The following is a 21,774-nucleotide window of genomic DNA, read 5'->3' on the forward strand; positions in this document are numbered from 1 at the left end:
GGTATTTCACTCTCATTCCAAGTAAATTTGCATGTGTCACCTCTAAATATTAAAATAAACATTTGTTTTGTGTGCCCATACCACTCATGGAACAACGGGGCGGTCATTATCTTCCATGCTAAGCGAGTTATTGAGAAGATGAGTGTTTATTCACTTGTCATTGCATGAGAGACTGTGGTAAAAAGGATGCCCAGACCTGTATAATACAAAAATAAATAAACAAGAACTACGGCTAGAAAGTTGATTGTTTGGAGGGCACCCATGGATACGGCTAGCCATGGAATGTGATTGAATGGTTGAGCGGAAGTAAAATTTAAATTTTGTTTGGGAATCACCAATAATGTGGTTAGCAAGGAAGATGTTGAAATGTCTTGTTGTAACGTTGGAATGAAATCCACACCACCCAAATCACATTTTCATCTATGTTTTAGAACAATGAGCTCTGGCACGTGTGCAAATCACTGCTTCCCTATACGAAGGGACAATCTATTTACTTTCATGTTACTTAATTTTCATGTTGAGTCAACTTCCTATTCCAAACCCAATCTATTAGTTGACAAGCATCATGTGGTGGGGAAAGATCCAAACATACATATACACTCAAATATATTTGATCATGATTCATTATTGTTGACAATCATATTTATGAAAAATATGTTGGGAGGCGAAACAATAAGCCCCTATCTTTCTCTGTGTTTGATGGACGTTATTTATTTGTTCTAAAAATATTCTTTGAATATTAGCAATCATAGAATACTATATGATAATTGCATATGTGGAGCTCTTACTTAGACTTGATGATGCATTGAAGTTGCTTGATGAATAAGAACATATGTTGTTAAGTTTCAAGAGAATGCATTGTTTGAACCATGACATGTGAATTGATTGCTACTCAACCATGATGATATTTATGAAATAGTTGTTGGTTATGATGCTAGAAAAAGTTACTAGAATTACCATTGAAACATACATACTATGCTAGCATTCACAACTCAAAAATTATCTTTTGTTTTCACTTACCTACTCGCGGACGAGCAGGAGTTAAGTTTGGGGATGTTGATATGTCCCAAACATATCTATTATTTTTTGTGCTCCATGTTTGTTTTCTATCATGTGTCCTATGTTTTAGCTATGGTTTTATGATTTATTGGAACTAACCTATTATTAGTTGCAAAAATTCACAAGTTCTTGTTTTACACTTTTATGTTTAGGAAATAATAGGAAATTGGCTTAAAAACGCAAAAGGAGCCTCGTTGAAGGAGGGCTCTCACTTTTCTAAAATCTGTCCACTAACAGTTTTTAGCAATCGTCAGTTTTACCCTCATAGACTGTGAGATGGAAAAAGTTAAAACTACAAACGTGCGACGAATTTTATGGCATTGATTCTGGACTACAAATTTATCCAAAGAGGAGTTCGGATGCGATCTCTAGACCCATTTTAAAAGTAGAAATATCTGATTAAGTGATTATGATAATTTATGACGTGATTGAGTCCAACTCTGATCATATTTGATATATACGACAAAGTACCGACTTTGGGGACTCATATGGCTTTGATGAGCCCCTAGGAAGGTTCTAGTGGTGCCCAAGAGCCATTGGATCAAGGATTCATCCATCAGAGGCCATTGAGCACCACGAGGCACACATAAAAAGAGGAAAACCCTAATTTCGGAGCAGCCACCAAAAGCCCGAACTTTCCTATCCCTTGGCAGCCGTGAAGAGGGTGATAGGTTACTCCATTGCAGCACCAAGACCAAAGAAAGAAGGGGGGCCAAGGGGCCGCTGCCCGTGGCCAGCATCGTGGCCGCTACCGTCGCCGACGTCGTGGCCCCCATCGCCTCCATCTTTTGGGGTTGCACCTCTCCATCAACTACTCTCTCTTTCTCAACATGATAATGTGTGAGTTATCACCCTCTGGACTGAGGGTATGTACTAGTAGCTATGTGTTCAATCTGTCTCTCTTGTTCTCGAGATGACACGATCTTGATGTATCACTATACTTGGTATTCTAGTTGGATCATATTATGTTATTCCCTTGCTGCCTTGTTGTGATGAATTGAATCTTTGCCTTTGAGATCTCATTATGTTGGATTGAATATTTTGGTTTGATAACACTTGATGTATGTCTTGCATGTAGATGCCCGTAGTGACATTGGGGTATTGAAGTGATTCACTTGATATACGTTATGGCATCAACTTGCGGATTCAGGTGACATTGGCGATTTACGCATAGGGGTTGATTGCATGTTTTCATACTATGTTATCCAGTAGGGAATCTTGGTGTGCTCCTTGAAGTTCTTCATGTTGGATTGAATATGAAGAATCTGAAATTATTTGATGCATGTTGTATAATTAGCCTACGGATACGTGACGTGACATTGGAGTATCTAGGTGACTTTATGATTGATTGATATGTATCATGGGTGTCATTCTAGTACGAACTCTAGGGTTGTTTGTGACACTTATAAAATTAGCTCAAAAGAACGATGAGAAATAAGAACTTTGAGATGGTTCTACAACCTACACCAATTTCATCTGATTGTTTTCTGCTAGATAGGAACTTTGGTGTGACTCTTTGTTTCATGTTGAGGGATGATCATATGATTCTATTATATTAGCATTGTTGAGGGATTGCACTAGTGAAAGTATGAACCCTAAGCCTTATTATCAAGCATTTATACAATGTTTTGCTCACTTTTTACACTTTCTACCTTGCTTTTCTATATTTTCAGATTACAAAATGCCATATCTACTATACATACTACACTTGTATCACCATCTCTTCATCAGACTAGTGCACCAATATAATTTGACATTGTATTTGGTGTGTTGGGGACATAAGAGAGTTTTTGTATTTGATTGCAGGGTTTTTTGAGAGAGGCCATCTTCATCCTACACCTCCCACGAATTGATAAACCTTAGGTCATCCACCTGAGGGAAAATTGCTACTGTCCTACAAAACTCTTTGCTTGGAGGCCCAACATAGTCTAAAAGAATAAAGTTGTGTACTAGAGGTCACGGGTCCCTCCCACGATGTTGGCCGGGCCTGCTCAATCCCATTCAAGGGAATGACCACTCCTGGGAGAACTCTCTTAGTGCGACGAAAGCGGTAGGACCCAGAAAGGATACTAGCCTCTAGGGACGGAACACACTAAGACGCAATGTAGTAAAGATCTGCCACGATCATCACCGGCTCTTTCGCGAGCTCCGCATGTACCCCAAGGTTGATGACGTTCTCAAAGAATGTTTCAATGATGACATCCTCTAGAACGCCTTGGGCTAGGTGCTTGGAGGACCGAGAGAAGTGGAGCAAGATAGCTAGAGGCGCCTGAGTCCCCAACCTAGCGCGTCAATTGTTGGTTGCTAAGAACCTAGATATGAGTTGTGAGCAGCAAGCCTTTGAGAGTTCGACCAGGGACTAAACACGTCTAGCAATCCCAAGTCATGGATGAAATGTGGTGGATGAACTATAGATGAACACTCAGAACTACCTAAGTTCGGGCCACCTTCTTCGTCTAATGCCCTACTCCTTCTTTGTGTTGTATGACAATGATAGAGAGCTCTAATGTGTGTGTCACAAGGTGATAAGATTGACGTGTATGTTCCTTGACCCAAAAGATCGACCCCTTGTGAGGCTTCTGTCTCCCCTATTTATAGCGTTGAGGCAACCTTGCCGAATGTTCTCATTGGTTGAATATACACTAGAGTAGCCTAGGATAGCCTATACCATGGTAGCATGCTTGTACGAGTGATGATGATGTCCTTTCGGAGTAGTATGTTAACCCCGAGATACTTACTTGCCTCCCTCCGTACTGGTCTGGGGTAGTCAGTTACTACCACTTGAGCGGTAGGTGAATCTTACTATAGAAGAAGTGGATAGCTTGGGCCACATGAGTCCTAACGGAGCCCATGTGTGAGGACTAGTCATTCAACCCTTATCACCTACATGACGCAGGCACTAGTGTTCCATGGTACGAGCCATTGCACAACATGTAGAGTCAAGCATCACCCCTCCCGTCATGGTACGTGACGTGTCCAAATTGTCTCCAGGGAAGGGCCCATGAAGGTATTCCTGGAAGCGGGCTATCCTTACCCTCTGAAATGTCTCCTGATGAAACAGGTCACAGTCCAACGGGCGCGCCGTCGCACTAGTGCGCGACATGTTACTTTGGGACCGCCTATGTCTCCGTATGAACTAACTCCACCTCTATGAATTGTCTAATATCACGAAAACATCACACAGCAACCCGGAATACATTTTCCACCACCGCAATTATCTATTCCACCAGGATCCCATTTGGAGCTTGTTCCAGTGGCCTACTGGAGGGGGAATCAATCATGGAGGGCCTATACATCAACCTTGTTGCTCCCATGATATTGTGTGAGTAGTCTACCACAGACCTATTGGTCCATAGCTAGTACGTAGATGGATCTCTCTCATTGATCTTCAATAAAAAGTTCAATGTGATACTCGCGGTAGTCTCTTCGATGTAATATTCTTCATGGTGTGTTTGTTGTGATCGGGTGAATTGTGGGTTTATGATCTGATTATTCATGAATATTAATTGAGTATTCTCTGAATTCTTTTAGGCATGATTATTATACAATCATATTTCTCTTAGATGTATCGTTATGGTTTGGCCAACTAGATTGATTTATCTTCAGTGGGAGTGGTGCGTTGTGATCGATTCATCCTTCACGTGCTCAATCCGAGTGATAGAAAGGGACATGAAATGTATTTTTATTTCCTCCATTAAGGATAAAAATATGGGGTTTATTCATATGGATTGAGTTTACTTTCCCTACATCATGTCACCTTGCTCCAAGCATTACTCTGTTTTATACTTAATACTCGAGATGCATGCTGGACAGTGGTCGATGTGTGGACTAATAGTAGTAGATGCACGTAGGAGTTGGTATACTTGCTTATGGACATGAATCCTATATACATGATCATCGCTTTGAATAAATATTTCATAACTACACGCTATTCTATTAATTTCCGAAGAATAATTTGTGTACAAACCATATGCTATGTTCGATAGAGAAGCCTCTAGAAAAAACTATCCCCGAGTATACACAAAGTATATTACTAAAACCCTAAAATTAGAGCTTCCATTTATATTTGTTATTTTATTGTATATTTATGTTTTATATGTATCAATATTTAATCCTTGCAAGTAATGAGTTCATGGATCTTGACAACCCTCTTTCCCGCGCTGGGTGCAAGCATTTTATTATGTGTGCGTAGATGCCGACGACTAGAGTTTGCCGGATCCTATTGGTTTGCTAACCTTGGTCTCATTGAGGGAAATACTTATCTCTACTATGTTCCATATCCTCTTCTCTTCTGGGGGAAAATGAAACACAGTCTACGAGTAGTAGAAAGAATTTCTGGCGGCGTTGTCGGGGATACATCATCAAATTCGCATGAGATTCCTTCATACAAATTATCATTTACTTGTTACATTTTGTATTTGCCTATATATTTTCTTTGTTAAAAATATCAAAAAATATAAAACATTTATCATTGCTAGTTTACTTGCTTGCTTGTTATTATGGCTAGTTCTCCTCCTGATATGCCTTTTCCCCCTCACTTGAGTGAAGGCTTAGAAGTTTCAACTTTTAAATACTTGGGTGAAAAATTAATCTCTAAAAGAAGCTCAGGTAGATTATTAGAAATACAATGAGATCTAATCCCAAAAGTCATATTAAATTAATCCTTTGATGTTTTTATGTTGGTGCATCTCTTTCTCATAGACGTGTCTTGGATTCAATGTTTGCAAAAGTCCTCGTTGGAAATAATGCTTTGGACACCTATCAAAATATGTAAAGCATATTTGAACAACCAAAGGTAGAAACCATTAGACCTATCATACTAGTGACCAACCTTCAAGCAGAGCTAATGAAAGAAACTAAAGCTTGTATGCAATGCTACTTAGGAGGGTTATTTAATTTTTCTACTAAAATTAATGGGAATGTAGTGTCCCAAAATAGGAGAATTGATTCTATAGAACAAAAATTAATGTTCTTTCTGTCCTCAAAGCTGAAATGAAAATTCTCGATGCAAAACTTGACCAATTAGTTCATATCAATGATAATGGAAAAGAGAGGAAAATTTTGAAAGAAATTGGATCCCTTTCAACTAAGGATTATAACATTTGATAAGATGCATTGTGCCTAGCAAGGGGCATACAACGATAGTGCTTGTTGGGAGGCAACCTAATACTTATCTTAAATTTTTGTCCTACTTCCTGTTATTCTGTGTCGACAGGATTATTGCTATTGTAACAATTGTGTTTTAATGTTTTAGTTAGTTTTTGTGTCAAGTAAAGCCTTTGGGATTATTTGGATGATAGTAGATTTGACCCTACACTAATAGAAAAAGGGCTATTAGTGGCGCACCTACTTTATCTATTAATGGCGCACTATAGGTGCGCCATTATTATCACACCACTACTAATAAATAGTAATGGCGCACCCCTGGTGCGCCACTGTTAATATACATAACAGTGGCGCACCGCCTGGTGCGCCATTACTATCCAAGACACTAATGGCGCACCACCTGGTGCGCCATTACTATCCCAGATACTAATGGAGCACCTCCTGGTGCGCCACTAGAGTGCAACTTGGTGCGCCACTACTATGAATATTAGGATTTTTTTTCTTTTATCATATTTGTACAGGTTAAAATATACATTATAGCATAGAATATAAATATCACAACATATATATAAACAACAGATTTATCAAATACAATAGAAGATTAGTCTCCGAATACAATTCATCATATTAGTCTTCGAATTCAACATACCGAACAAAGTTAGAACATTACAAGTCTCGAGACCATGAGTAGCGAGTCTGTCTTCACATTACAAGTCGATATCTAAACTACCATCACATAGCAGAGGGTTGCGGTCACGATGAGCATCATCCCGATGAAACTGATCTTCATCCGGTTCCTCCTCCGCTCCCTCTATCCCGCTAGATAGTGCGCGTATCTAGCTTCCGCCTCCGCCCTAGTGGTGTACCCTTTGTAACTGTTACCGCTAAAACGGTGAACCTGTCTCCGACACTCCTCCTAGTCGTCGTAGACTCCGGGAACCTCACCCTTGTACACGACGTAGATAGTAATGGCGCAGCACTCACAAGGTGTGCCATTAGTAACATGGACATTAATGGCGCACGAGTATGTGGTGTGCCACTGCTATATAGCAGTGGCGCACCACATACATGGTGCACCATTAATGTCCATATAAGCTATAGACCTTTTTCTAGTAGTGTTATGTAAAAAATGAAACGTTTACCTCAAGTGCAGAATTTCATTGATTTTAATGGAATGTATTTTTCATATGAAATTTTACACGATATTGATATACAAATTTCCTAGGTTTTCCTAAATTTTTCATAAATTTTGGAGTTACAATAGTATGGTTTTAGTATATATCATTACAGACGGTTCTGGTTTTATAGATTATGTTTTTGCTTGCATAGTCTGCTAGTTTTGATGGTGCTGTCGCTTGTATTGGGGGGTATAAGCCATGGAGAAGTTAGAATATAGTACCTTATGCAATAATTCAGTCTGCATCAATTTATAATACTACCTAAATTTTATGATTTTCTTATTGTACTAACGGATCTTACGGGTTTTTTTGTTGAGTTTTGTTTGTTGGAGTTTTAATGTTTTGGGTGCGATCACGATGGATAAATGAATAAGGAGCAGCAGGACCCTAATCTTGGGGATGCCCAAGGAACCCCAAGGTAATATCCTAAGAATACTCAAGTGTCTAAGTTTGGGGATGGCCCGGAAGGCCTTCCCTCTCCCGTCTCCATTCCATCGGTATGTCACTTGGAGCTACATTTTTATTATCACATGATATATGTTCTGCTTGGATCGTCGTGTATTATAGTTTGTTTTTGTTTTATTTTTCCACAGTCATTGCTTGTTGTACACACCTACTTTAGAGAGAACATGTTCATCACTTGTTTTTAGAATACTCCACGTGCTTCACTCATATCGTTTGTGCTAGGCAGCTGCTGTAGTGCTTCACTTATATCTTTTTTATCACGGTGGTGTGTAGATTTTATAGAAATAATTGCACTAATTCTTCAATTAAATTTGTTTGAGAGTCTAATGAATAGAAGTGGTAATACGCATTGGGTTATAAGCCTATTCCAAAAAGGATAGGTCCTCAAGGTTGATATAATAAAATCTTTCATGTAGCACACTAAAAGAGAAACTATGGGTTAATTATATTGATGTAGTAATATGGAAGGGCATAAATACACGATTGTTTGTTAGTACAAATATCAGTATTAAACCATCTTATTAATTACTCGTTTAGATATTGGTTATGGAAGGATGATGATTTGTGAGCGTTCTTTTGTTTGAATGAAATCCTATGTGTTGTTTGGGCCGGAGGCATGCGATGGTTAACTCCTACCAATCTTCTCCCGAGGTGTTGATACGTCTCCAATATATCTATAATTGTTTTTGTTCCAATGTATTATATTATCATTCTAGGATGCTTTTTGGGTGTGTATTTACCAATTCGTATTGTTTTTCAGCACTAAACTATTAACTCCGTCCAAGTTGCTATTTTCTGCATGTTCTTGGCTTTTCAGGTTTACGGTACCAAACGAAGTCCAATTACCACAAAACTTTTTGGTGATTTTTTGGACCAATAGAAGAGAGGAGAACCACAAAACCAGGCGTGTTTGGTTGGCTCCTGCTCCCCTGGGTTGCGTCCTTGTGTACCTCTTGGTCCTATAAATTCACATTAATCGCAAAAGCCCTAGAGATCCACCTGAAACACTTTTTTTGCCGCCGCAAGTCTCAGTTCCTCCGTGTGCCCATCTAGATCCCTATTGTATTGCCCCTCTGGAGGGAGGATCTATCACAGAGGGCCTATACATATTCCTTGATGCTCCCCTGGTGATGTGTGAGTAGTTCATCACATACCTACGAGTCCGTAGATAGTACCTAGATGGTGATCTCTCTGTGCTGATCTTCAATACAATGATCATTGCATCTTCGCTTTCATCTATCCGATGTAACTCTTTTGTGCGGTGAGTTTGTTGGGATCATATGAATTGTGGGTTTATGTTCAGATTATTCATGATAAATATTTGAGTATTATCTGAAATCTATTTGATCCTTGTGTGCATGATCATCATAGCTTGATAAATCTCCATGATCTATTGATTTGCTTTGGGCAAGTAGATTGATCTATCTACACTGAGAGGTGTGTGTTGTAGTGAGTTCAGTCTGACGAGTTTCTATATCCCAATGACAGAAGGGGCCAAGATACGTCTTTGTATTTTTTCACTAACAATAAAATGATCGGGTTAGTCCATATTAATTCAATTATCTTTGTCCACATCATGTAATCATTCTCCAGGCATAACTCTGTTTTATTTAATACTCTAGATGCATGTTGGATAGCGGTTGATGGGTGGAATAATAGTAATAGGTGTAGGCAGGAGTCCACCTGTTTGCTTATGGAAGTGATGCATATATACACATGATCATTGTCGTGAATAAGTATTGCATAATTATCTGATTTTCTATCAATTGCCCAACAATGATTTGTTTACCCACCGTATGCTTACTTTCAAGAGAGATGTCGCTAAGGTAAACTATGGCCCCTGGTATATTCACATGTAAGCTTACAAACGCTAAAAATACCTTGTTGTTCTTATTTACTTTTAATTTTATTTTGCAATTTAAAATTTCTCTACTACCAACCACGTTACTTACAAGCTTGCAAATAATGAGTCGAAGGGGATTGACAACCCTCTTGCCCACATTGGGAGCAAGTGTTTCCTTCTTTGTGTGTAGATGCTGAAGACCGGAGTTGGTTGTTAATCCTATTGGTTCGATAAACTTTAGTTCTCTACTGAGGAAAATACTTACATATATTGTGGTGCATCGCCCGTTCCTCTTCACGGAAAACCCAACATAGATCACAAGTATTACAAAGGATTTCTGGCATCGTTGTCGGGGAGTATAATCAACCTACCATCAAGGAACTTCACAGAAATTATCATTCACTTGTTCATATTTTATTTGCATTATATTTTTTTCTTGCAATAAAAAGCAAAAATACAAAAATATTTCTATCTTTAACTTGCCTAGTTATTTTATATTTATCTTGGTCACACCAAAACAGAAAGTAAATTCCAAAATTTAAGATAAATGGATCCTCATCCACTTGCTAATCTTTTCCAAAGACCCGATTATGTTGAAGCAATTGCTAGTGAGAGTTCACTAGATTATTATTATAATGTCTTGCTTGAAAATCATTAGTCTGTAAATTGTGATGAAGTGTTAAAGGAAATTTAAAAAGTGATTCATGATATTTCCTTGAATGAAAAGCATGACTGCAATTTTGTTAGTATAAATTCTATGAATGTCAAATGTGATAATTATCATAATTGTGGTGATAATCATGATATTTCTTATGATCGTGATATGAATCTATTATTGATAATGATATTTGCAATGCTACTAAAAATGGGTTTGGAGAGGTCATGACTTTAGTTAATCCCACTATCTTGGAAGATGGTAAAACTTTTGTGCATCTAGATCACGATGACAATATTTTGTATGATAGTTATGTTGTTGAATTTGAATACGCTCATACATGTAATCTATTATATACTTAAAACGATAGAAAACGAACGGTGAAGATTTATCACTTTAGAGTTATTATTTTTTAACGGCCTAGATTTAACAGCCATCCCAACGCATTAATCTTATTTGACCCCACATGCTAGATTAAAAAAAACTACAACCATCCCATACAAGCCAGTCTACCTGTAGCCGTACACGTGACCTGTAGCCATCCCATACAAACCGGTCTACCTGCAGACGTACACGTGACGGACACCCACGTGCTGGAATATAACCTGCCTAAGTAAATCTGAATTCCTTATACAAGCCGGTGCATTATTTTCCGAAGGAAACTATATAATACGTACACGTGACGGACAACTTGAAGATAACACGTCCAAGTATTGAATTATAATCATACCACAATTATGATTGCTAATGTACATATAATGTTGCAGGCGGACACTGATCCGTACAGAAATCAAACACAACAACCCTGGGACTACTATAAAAGTTGGGGCACACACCCCAAAACACCCACCGAAATAACATATACCAGAACACCCAACACCACCCGTACGAAGATTGAAAGGAGATCCACAGAACGACATATCAACACACGTCAGGAACGATCGATTGTGCCAGCAAGTTTTGATCGAGGGGGCGACATACGACAGGACGCCCAACACATCGGAAGGACGGAAGAAGAAACGGCATAAACATCATCAACTTTAGGTAATATATAGCTTAAATATTGAGGTCTGCTTAGATCTTTACATCCCTGCATGTCTTTGCAACCTCCTTATGAATATCATGTTTTCCTATTCATTTACAATTAGTCAGAACACTTATTTGTAATCAAATTTCATTAGCACATCATCATATGAACCACTCTTTCAAAATTGTTTTGAAGGCAACATCTCTATGGCGTACACAAAGTTGAGTGAGTTAACCACAAGAGGACAAACATGGAATATTAAAGCCAAAGTAATGAGAATGTGGGACTCCATCAACCCTTCGACTGATGAACTTATAAGCATCGATATGATCTTGATGGATGAGCACGTATTTTATTCATATAATTAACAATGGGATTGTTCTACTGTTAAAATTACTACTAAGCTTTTTCTTTCATTAAATTTTGAAGGGCCATACAATTCATGCTACTATATGGAAGAATCTAATTGAAAATTACAAATCAAAGATCGACGAGGGTTCTATATATGCTTTTAGCAATTTTAAAGTTGTAGATTCGACAAAATATCGACCAGTAAGCAATGAAATTAAAATTACCTTTTTATACAATACAAAATTAAAGGAGATGAAAGGTTCATCGGATAATTTTCCAAATTACTACTTTGAGTTTGCTAGCAAAGATACCCTACAAGAACGGCTAGAAAAGGACAAACAATGCTCAGGTATGTTGATAGTCATATTCCTATTTCTAACTTCCAAGTGGTAAATTTAAATATGACTTCTTATAATTTTTATGTCTTTAATCTTCTAATTTTCAGATGTCATCGGGTTACTTACCAAGATTAAGCCAATAGAATCAAGGATAACAAAGAAGAAAACACCTTCAGATATACGTGAAATTGAAATTCTAATGCCAGAGTAAGTGTATATCCATGCGTCAACTTTTCACTAAAGGTTAAAGACTGTTTTCTTCCACTTATATTATTATTATCATTAATTTCTTTGGAATGAATTATTCAGGGGAGATAAAATCAGAGTATCATTGTGGGGAAGATTAGCTCATCATTTAAGTGAGGATGTAATTGGCAATCAAACAATTATTATTGTTACCTCAACAATGGTGCAAAAATTCAATGGTAAGTTGAATATGTTTACATGTCTTTTTTCATACCAAAATAAGAAATCTGATGGATTTATTGTTCATTAAATAGGTTTGTGCCTAAAGTCAACTAGCGCCACAAGATTATATACCAATCTAGATATACCTGAGACTTGGGAACTTCGTGGTAGGTATTAAGCACAATTTGTAGGTTCTGGTCATATAGAAGTCCATAATATATCTTCATTTACTAACATTTACTTATAGCCACTCCACCGAAGAAACGTTACCAAAAATGATGGAGATAGATAAAAGTACTCAAGGGACATTGGAAGATCAAATGTTTTATAGAAGGATAACCTTAAAAGAACTTACTCGAATCCGAAACGACAATCCAACCGATGAGGTAATGAATCAGAACTCTTCTAAGATACGATATTGTATAAGCCTCCAATACCTACGGAATGTATTTGACATATTGTAGGAATGGCTGCATATTCTTTAAAGAGCTATATTTTCTTCATCAACTTTCAGGACTTCGTGTTCACAACAATAGCAACAATTGATCGGTTACAAGAAAATATTCAATGGTGGTACATGTCGTGCGATGTTTGCAACAAAATCGCTACAAAAGAATCACATAATTATTATTGCAAGAATTGTGATGTGTATCTAGAAGGTTTAACACCTAGGTAAGCATATTCTCTTGATTTGACCATCATTATGTACTATCACATTTGTGTTACACTAACGGAATGTGATTCTAGGTATCGTATTCGGCTTCAAATTAGTGATCACAGTGCTACTACAAGTTGCACTTTATTTGATGAAGAGGCTGAAAGAATGCTCAATACACCAGTCTCATTCCTGTTGGATTCCTTAGATGGAAAATGTGAAGAAGTCCCAAAGATTATACAAGAATTGTGTGGACAAAGACCTCACCCTAGGCATGCAGAACTATGCGGTAAACAAAATATTTGTGCCTGATGAGAAGCTTGAGATGCGATACTTAGAGGATAAAACAGAAGAGGTAATGGTCTATTAAATTATCAAATATATTTAAACACCAATTATTTTACTCTTTTATATGGAACTATTAAAGCAGGTATTTACAATTCTTGATTCATTATGCTCAACAGGATTTAATGGATGATGAAGTGGACAACATATTAAAAAAAGAAACAAAAAAACTGAATGAGCCAGTTAAAAAGGTGATTCAATACTTCAGCATACAAACTTCTATTTGCATAAATTGATCTCTTAATTCATCCATTTATGTGATTTTGCAGGTACAAATCACCAAGTGTGAACTTAGCAAAAACACATGTGAGTTGGTCCCTGTGAAAGAGGAGCCAGAAGATAAAAGCAATGGGAGCACAATACATCAGAAGGAGCATCAACAAAAAAGGTCATCAACAAGTTTTGAAGGCGTGAAAAGGAGGCGAAGATCTGTTGTATTATCAGACTCGGAAGATGAAGAAAATGAAAATAATATCTCAGTACTATCAAAAAAACAGTGCCCGAAAGTACCAGAAGTGTTCAGGCAAAAAACAGAAAGACAAAGGTTGAACATCAAGGCTCATATGATTGTAATGCCAAAGATAATAGTATCGTCAATGCAGCCACAAGGATGACACGAAGTTTGACTAAAAAGTCTAACAACATCAAGACCAAAGAAACTGATGTAAAATTGGAGGACACAAGTCGTCAACTGGAAGATCAAGTTTGTGAAACAAGACCCAAGAGAGGAAGGACCTCTTCCAGAAACTTTTTGGGACAGTAGTTTATCCACGAAAATAAGCCAGAGTATATCCTCATAACAAAGGAGTAGATGTTGTTTCCTTGGTGAACTTTGGGTATAGAACATATTCATTATTTTGATGTATGTGAAAATCGGCAATATTTAACACATTTATATATATGGTCAATATGTATGAACAATATGGCATTTTTTCATTCAAGTATTGTATAGTATTCAGAAGAGAGAAGGAGCAGTACATCCATTTGTTCTTAATCAATTTAAGTGTTAAGTAGCATTCAGAATTAGAATTGCATTTGCGTGGTTGGTGAAAGATCTGATGTGCTTACAACATTTGTCAAAACAATATTTGTATATATTTTGCCTAGAATATATGAGAACAAATGCTCAACAGTATATAAAAATATTTAGTTGCAAATCCATCTGGAATACTATGAAAAAAATCAAAATCGTAGCTTCGAGTGTGAATTGATCCATGTGAAGCCACAATGAAATTTAAAGCTGTCGAAAGCGTATGATGGTGACTCGCATACCAAAAGCTTAATTTATTTTTTTCACTAACCCTCAATTAATCCGACCAAAATTATTTTCTCACACAAAATGTATTTTTGCTAGAAGCATACCTAGCTAAAAATAGTTGAAGGCCAAACCTGCGCTGCTACTTACGGCGCTGATGGGTCGCGCTGCTCCATCCAGGTCAACGGCTTCTTGGTTGACCTCACGGCAGCTCGCCTGTGCCGGCGTCGTTGTGCGGCCGCGCCATCGCGTGCCCTCCTTGGCGCAAGATATTCAGCGGATCCAGTGATAATCTGAGCTTAGCAGGTCGCCGAAAGCTAATCAGATGCGATTTGCTCATGCCGAAGAATATCCCTTTACAAGAACTATGTGGAAGAAGAACAGTCCATTGATATGAAGTCAAAAAGTTAAGCGGTGAAGTGGGGATGCTTTCTTTCTTTATTTTGACAGCACAGCCCTGTAGCAGGAGCGTTGAAGTGCAAATAAAATACAGACAGACCCAAATTAGTGCAGGCCTAACTACTGTTTAGTTCATCTAAATTTCCTTAAAAACAATACGTATTGTATTGTTCGATTTCGACTCACTACAAGATTCCTAATCGTACGCTCTAGGGAAACAATTGATGATTCCTAATCGTACGCTCTAGGGAAACAACTAGCTATATCATTATATAACATGTATCACACCACGCCCTACTAGCACAACAAGCCTCATCGCCGACTGATGCGACTTCTCGAACTCGAAGCAACTCGACACTAAACAGGCAAGGGCTTTGGTGTATTATATATTTCCTCTTTTTAATACACGCATTATTTTTAATTTTTTATTATCAGCTAACATATTCTTATAAAACCTTTGCCCTGAGATAATCTACATAATACAAATCCCTACGTGAAGACACATTAGTCAAATTGCTAGATCATAGTCTCAGAAAACAAACAAGAGGTATGGTCACACACTCATCCTTTCTCCTTATATCACATAATTTCAAGCATAATTTTACAAGACAGACGTTCATAATTGACCCATGATGCACTTCTTAATAGCTCCTTTTTCAAGATGTCAGGGCAATAAAATACAAAGAGACGGCCGGCAAATTGAAGGCATGGCAACAACTCCAGCAACTTGCATCCAATATACGCCTACGACGCCCAAACAATTGAAAGCACAAAGAAACGTCCAACAAGTTGAAGACACGACATTAGCACCATCAACCTCGGGTAATATCCACATGCAATTCTTCATGTGTGTGCCTGCATTTTGATCTCAGCTCAACTTTGCTTATAATGAGATGAGGCAAAGCTTTTGCCTCCGTTTCGAAATAAAAACTTTGCTTATAATCTTCTATCTCAAAACTCTTCTGATACTGAACTATAAAGCATTTTTCGATGCATCCTGATACTACCATGATAGTTATGTGAAATCTACGAAAAGAGAAACACGGTTGAACAATTATTGATTTATGGTGCCCTGTCAGATAAACAACATTGTTCTCCAGTTGTACTGTATGTGACACATCCATTAGTAGTCTCTTACATCTACAAATGCACTTGCATATCTGCAATGGCAAAACACTATTAAGTACAACATAAATCATATTACATGATACTATGTTAAGAAAAATCTATACACACTGACAAAATCACATTTGCAGAGATGGGAGTCCAGCATATGTCAGCCCCAGCAGCTCACCATACGAAAAGAAAAAAAGAACAACCTTTAAACTCAAGGAGTACAAAGCGGACAAGGACTGCAAAGGGAAGAAGAAATACAAACACAGAGGATCCTGAACGATTGAGAAAGGCTAATGCTGAAGAAGATAAGGAATTGAAGCGGGGAAGAAGAGATACCAACACACACAACATTAGAGCAAATGTTGGAGACAATAACAGAACCAGAACCTCGACAATTGCAAATAGAAAACCGTGGAACTTCGGAAGGCCGATATACAAATGCCAATGCAAAGCATTGCTATGGTGTGAAGAAAGATTAAATTCAACCAAAGGAACTACGACACCCACTTTTGGAATATGCTGCAAACAGGGGAAAATCGATCTGCCGCCACGAAGAGAACCTCCACCATACCTCAGAAACCTCTTAAGAAGTGAAGGGCAGGATTCAGTAAACTTCAAAGAAAATATAAGGTCATACAACTCAATGTTCTCATTCACATCGATGGGAGGAGTTGTGGACAAGGAAATAAACACTAGCAAAGGACCTTATGTTTTTCGTTTGCATGGACAGAACTACCACCAAATAGGAACTCTTTTACCTGAAGGTACAGACAAACCTCGGTTCGCACAGCTGTACATCTATAATACAGAAAATGAGGTGGATAATAGGATAAGTGTGTCAAGATGCAATGATAGTAAATCAACAGTGGACCCCAACATCGTCAAAGAACTGAAAATAATGCTCGACGACAATAACATCCTCGCAAAAACATTCAGAATGGCAAGCGATAGATTCCAGGAAGGAGACTACCATGATTACACACTTTGGATACTAGGCAAAAGGAACGGAACACAAAACCTTCCATCTGCATCTGAAGTTGCAGCATTGGTAGTAAGAGATCCAACCGGAGAGAGTGAAGGACGTGACATTGTTGTTGAGTACAAAAATATGGAGCCGCAAAGGATATCAGAGATCCACCCAAAATTCATGTCCATGCAATATCCGTTGTTGTTCCCATATGGAGAAGATGGTTTTAAACTTGAGATACCATACAAGAAAACAAAAGGAGGTGCAAATAGCAGGAAATACGTAACGTTATTGGACTACTATGCATTCTACCTACAACAACATCCCGATCAAGGAATGTTACTACTCAAATCTGGCATCTGTCACTTCAATTTTGGGTGGATGTATACACATGTATCGAGCAAAATAGACTAAACTGGATCCGACACAATCAAGGAAAGCTACGAACTGAACTTTACAGTGGATTGCAGGATGCAATTGAGCGAGGGGACACAAGAACAGAGCAAGTTGGAAAGAGGATAATTGTGCCTTCATCTTTTACAGGTGGTAGAAGAAATAAGGCACAATACTTGCAAGATGCCTTTCCAATATGTCGTTGGGCTGGATACCCAGACCTATTTATAACATTCACATGCAATGCAAAGTGGCCTGAGATCCAATACATGCTAGATGAAGCGGGAGGTGGCCTAAAGCCAGCCGATCGGCCAGATATTGTTGACAGGGTATTTACGATCAAACTAAAGGAGCTAATGAGAGACATAAAAGAAAAAAAGTACTTTGGAGAAACAGTTGCAAGTAAGTCCATCGACTATCAATCTTTACTCTTTCATGACTCTTCCTCCTTAGTAACATGCATCATCTTATAGTCCGTCAGACTCTACCTCTTCAGTAACATGCATTCCAGTTTTAGCTAAATCTGACAAACTATTAATCAACTACAGTCATCTACACAATAGAATTCCAGAAGATAGGACTCCCGCATGCCCACATACTAATATTTTTGAAGGATAAAGACAAGTACCCAGAACCATTGCAAATCGACAAAATAATAAGCGCTGAGATCCCAAACAAGGATGAGGATCCGGAGGCATTTGAAGCTGTTGAGAACTTCATGATGCATGGCCCGTGCGGAGAGGCTAAGAAAAACTCACCATGCATGGTGGACCATAGATGCACCAAGCATTTCCCAAAAAGATACAATGTCAGTACTACCATTGACGAGGATGGGTTTACAGTATATAAAAGGAGGGATGACGGAAGGCAGATCAAAAAGGGAGGAGTGATGCTCGACAACAGATTTGTCGTGCCATACAACCGGAATCTTCTGGTCAAATTTCAAGCTCATATAAATGTCGAGTGGTGCAATAGGTCCAGATCAATCAAGTACCTATTCAAGTATATCCATAAAGACGATGACCATGTTACAGCCTTGCTCAAGGAAAGGGGCACGGCAAACGAAACTGACGAGATCAAGAAATACCTAGAGATGAGATACATATCAACATCAGAAGCATGTTGGAGGATATTTCAGTTTGATCTTCAGTATCGTGATCCAGCAGTTGAGAGACTACCTTTCCATCTTGGAAATGAGCAACAAGTCGTTTTTCCAGACTTCACTGACCTTGAAAAGATAGTAACAAGGGAAGGATCTAAAATTACCAAGTTCACTCAGTGGATGGAGGCAAATAAAATATACGAGCTAGGGAAAGAATTGACTTACGCAGAATTCCCTACAAAGTTTGTATGGAAAAGAGAAACAAAAACTTGGCAAAAGCGAAAAAGGGACTACGCAATTGTAAGAATCTATTATGACACTGAGTGGATTGACTGTATCACCCAACATACAAATCAGCATGCCAAGCCCTCAGATTTCTCGATGATGACACTGAGTGGATTGACTGTATCAATGAAGCATCAAGTTGGGCATCCGGAACACAACTGCGTCAGTTATTCACCACCATATTGTCCCATTGCGAAGTCACAAACCCAAAGGTACTGTGGGATTCAACATGGGAGGCGCTGTGTGAAGATATGCAATACAAAAGAAGGACTATTCTAAACTTTCCGGCACTTCGGCTCACAAACACACAGAAAAAAGCCTATGGTTTGATTGAGATAGAAAAATTGATGAGGCAAGTAGGAAAGTCACTAAAGGACTATCCAGACATAGAACTACCAAATGACGCAGAGCTAGACGAACTTGGGAATAGGCTAATAAACGAAGAGGTCAACTACGACATGGACAAACTCAAGGATGAGCACAATATCATACTAAACAATGTTAACCAAGACCGGAAAAAAGCCTATGATGCAATTATGGAATCAGTTGACAGAGGACAAGGAAAGCAGATTTCTCGAAGGCTACGGTGGCACAGGAAAAACCTATCTATGGAAAGCAATAACGACAAAGCTAAGGTCAGAGGGGAAGATAGTGCTTGCAGTAGCATCATGTGGCATTGCAGCGTTGCTTCTCCAAGGTGGGAGAACGGCACACTCAAGGTTCCGCATTCCACTTAATATCACTGAAGAATCAACGTGTGAAATAAATCAAGGGTCGCATTTGGCTGAATTGCTTTGAGGCACTAGACAAAAGCCTTAGAGATATTCTCAGGTTCACTAATGAAAACAACAATGAAAAGCCATTTGGTGGAATGACAGTTATACTAGGAGGCGACTTCAGACAAATCCTGCCAGTTATAACCAAAGGAAGGAGAGAGCAGATAGTTAATGCTTCAATCAAAAGGTCATATCTGTGGAAACACTTTGAAATATTTGAGTTAACAGAAAACATGCGGCTGAAGTGTTTGTCGGATGATCCAATACAAAAGCAAAAAGTAGCTGAATTTGCAGAGTGGATACTACAGATTGGCGATGGGAAAACAACATCAGATGAAGGAGAGGATTGGATAAAAATACCAAAGGACCTACTGCTAGAGAAAGGAGAAAATCGTAAGGAACAAATCGTCAAAAGCATATACCCAAACTTACTGCAAAAATACCGTGAGCGGGATTACCTAGAAGAAAGAGCAATATTATGTCCAAGAAATGATACCGTCGAGGAGATAAACGACCACATAACGAGCCAAATACAAGGTGAAGATGTCACATACCTAAGCCTGGACAGAGTGTGCAAGGCTACGACAAACACCAACATCATGATGAACATGCAGCCTACTGAGTTCCTCAACACCTTGACATCCCCAGGAATCCCAGACCATAAGTTAACACTGAAGATGGGTTTGCCGGTAATGCTACTACGCAACATCAACCAAGCAGCAGGTTTATGCAATGGTACAAGAATGACAATTACACAACTTGGAAACAAATACATCGAGACACAAATAATCACAGGAACACACGTCGGCGACAAGGTATACATACCTCGAATCATCATGTCACCAAGTGACTCAAAATGGCCATTCGTATTGAAAAGAAGGCAATATCCATTATCAGTGTGCTTCGCGATGACGATAAACAAGAGCCAAGGTCAGTCCTTAAACAAGGTAGGCATATATTTGCCTAAGCAAGTGTTCACTATATGTCGCACCATCAAGAGTGACAAACAAAGAAGGATTGAAGCATGGCCGGGCCCACAGTGGTGCCATCTGTGCGGCCCGCACAGGGCCCGTGATTTTGTGGGGCCCCAAAAACAATTACATGGCCTAGTATTGAAAAAAAAACTGTGCCAATGGACAGTCTTGGTGTTGGACCGAAGCAGCGATGGGGAGAGGCTATCGATGGGCGCTGCTGGCTAGGGCGAGTCTATCGAGGCCGACTCGATCGTGGCATCGTGCAGGAAGAGAAATCAAATGTCGCCGCCTCCTGACCTAGTCGAATCATTAGGGCTTGAGGCGCTTGTGCCCTGCCTGTCGCAGTGCCATCAAGCAACGGGCATCAACCATCTGCCATACCGTTGTGCTGTGGCGCTGTGCGGTGCAGGGGCTGGTGCATCTACATCTGGCCGGTTGCCCGATCAGCCGATCCATCTGCCCTGCCTCCAGGTCAGACATTAGGCATTAGCATTAGGCATTAGCACTTCCGGTCTTACTTTTAATTTTGTAATTAACTTTTAACAGAGATTGCAGGCCTTGATTAGAGATTAATTTTTATCGCCTTGATTAGTAATCACAGTGTATCCGTATTATCGAACAAGATCTGAAACTGTGAGTTAGACTGTTCATCTAATTACCAAACATTGACCCATGATCTTCAATTGACATATGCTAATATATAAGTTCAAGTTTGTTTAATTCATCTTCCTTATCTTGTGTTTTCATAAAGCAGATTATGAGGATATCATCGAAGATTTTATTTCAAAAAATACTAAAAGAACGAGGATGTTTAAATAAATAGCAATCGCGAGTTAAATAGGTATGACTTTTTTATATGTCCACTTTGTTATGTAAGACATTATATTACATAAATTATAATTTTTTCTGCGACATATATATACATTATAATTGCTTGTTAGTTTTTTCATAAATAGGACCCAGTTTTTAATTCGGCACAGGGCCCCGGATTTTGCCGGCCCGACCCTGGATTGAAGGTGCTGATTCATGACGAAGAGTGTCCAAAGATGTCGCAAAGAATATTGTCTACAAAGAGAT

At 38.7% G+C, this 21,774-nt stretch overlaps 2 long non-coding RNA genes across 2 annotated transcripts; both read right to left on the minus strand.

Annotated features, from left to right (window-relative positions):
• Positions 1-18,204: 18,204 nt before the first annotated feature.
• On the minus strand, positions 18,205-18,776 carry LOC123410308. Its single transcript, XR_006613023.1, has 2 exons — positions 18,648-18,776; positions 18,205-18,554 (listed from the first exon to the last, which is right to left on the minus strand). It is a non-coding gene; the product is annotated as an uncharacterized LOC123410308 (long non-coding RNA).
• Positions 18,777-19,622: 846 nt separating this feature from the next.
• On the minus strand, positions 19,623-20,589 carry LOC123410310. Its single transcript, XR_006613024.1, has 2 exons — positions 20,278-20,589; positions 19,623-20,181 (listed from the first exon to the last, which is right to left on the minus strand). It is a non-coding gene; the product is annotated as an uncharacterized LOC123410310 (long non-coding RNA).
• Between the last annotated feature and the right edge of the window lie 1,185 nt (positions 20,590-21,774).

Source organism: Hordeum vulgare, chromosome 1H, assembly GCF_904849725.1.
Source record: "Hordeum vulgare subsp. vulgare chromosome 1H, MorexV3_pseudomolecules_assembly, whole genome shotgun sequence".
NCBI classification, from domain to species: Eukaryota; Viridiplantae; Streptophyta; class Magnoliopsida; order Poales; family Poaceae; genus Hordeum; species Hordeum vulgare.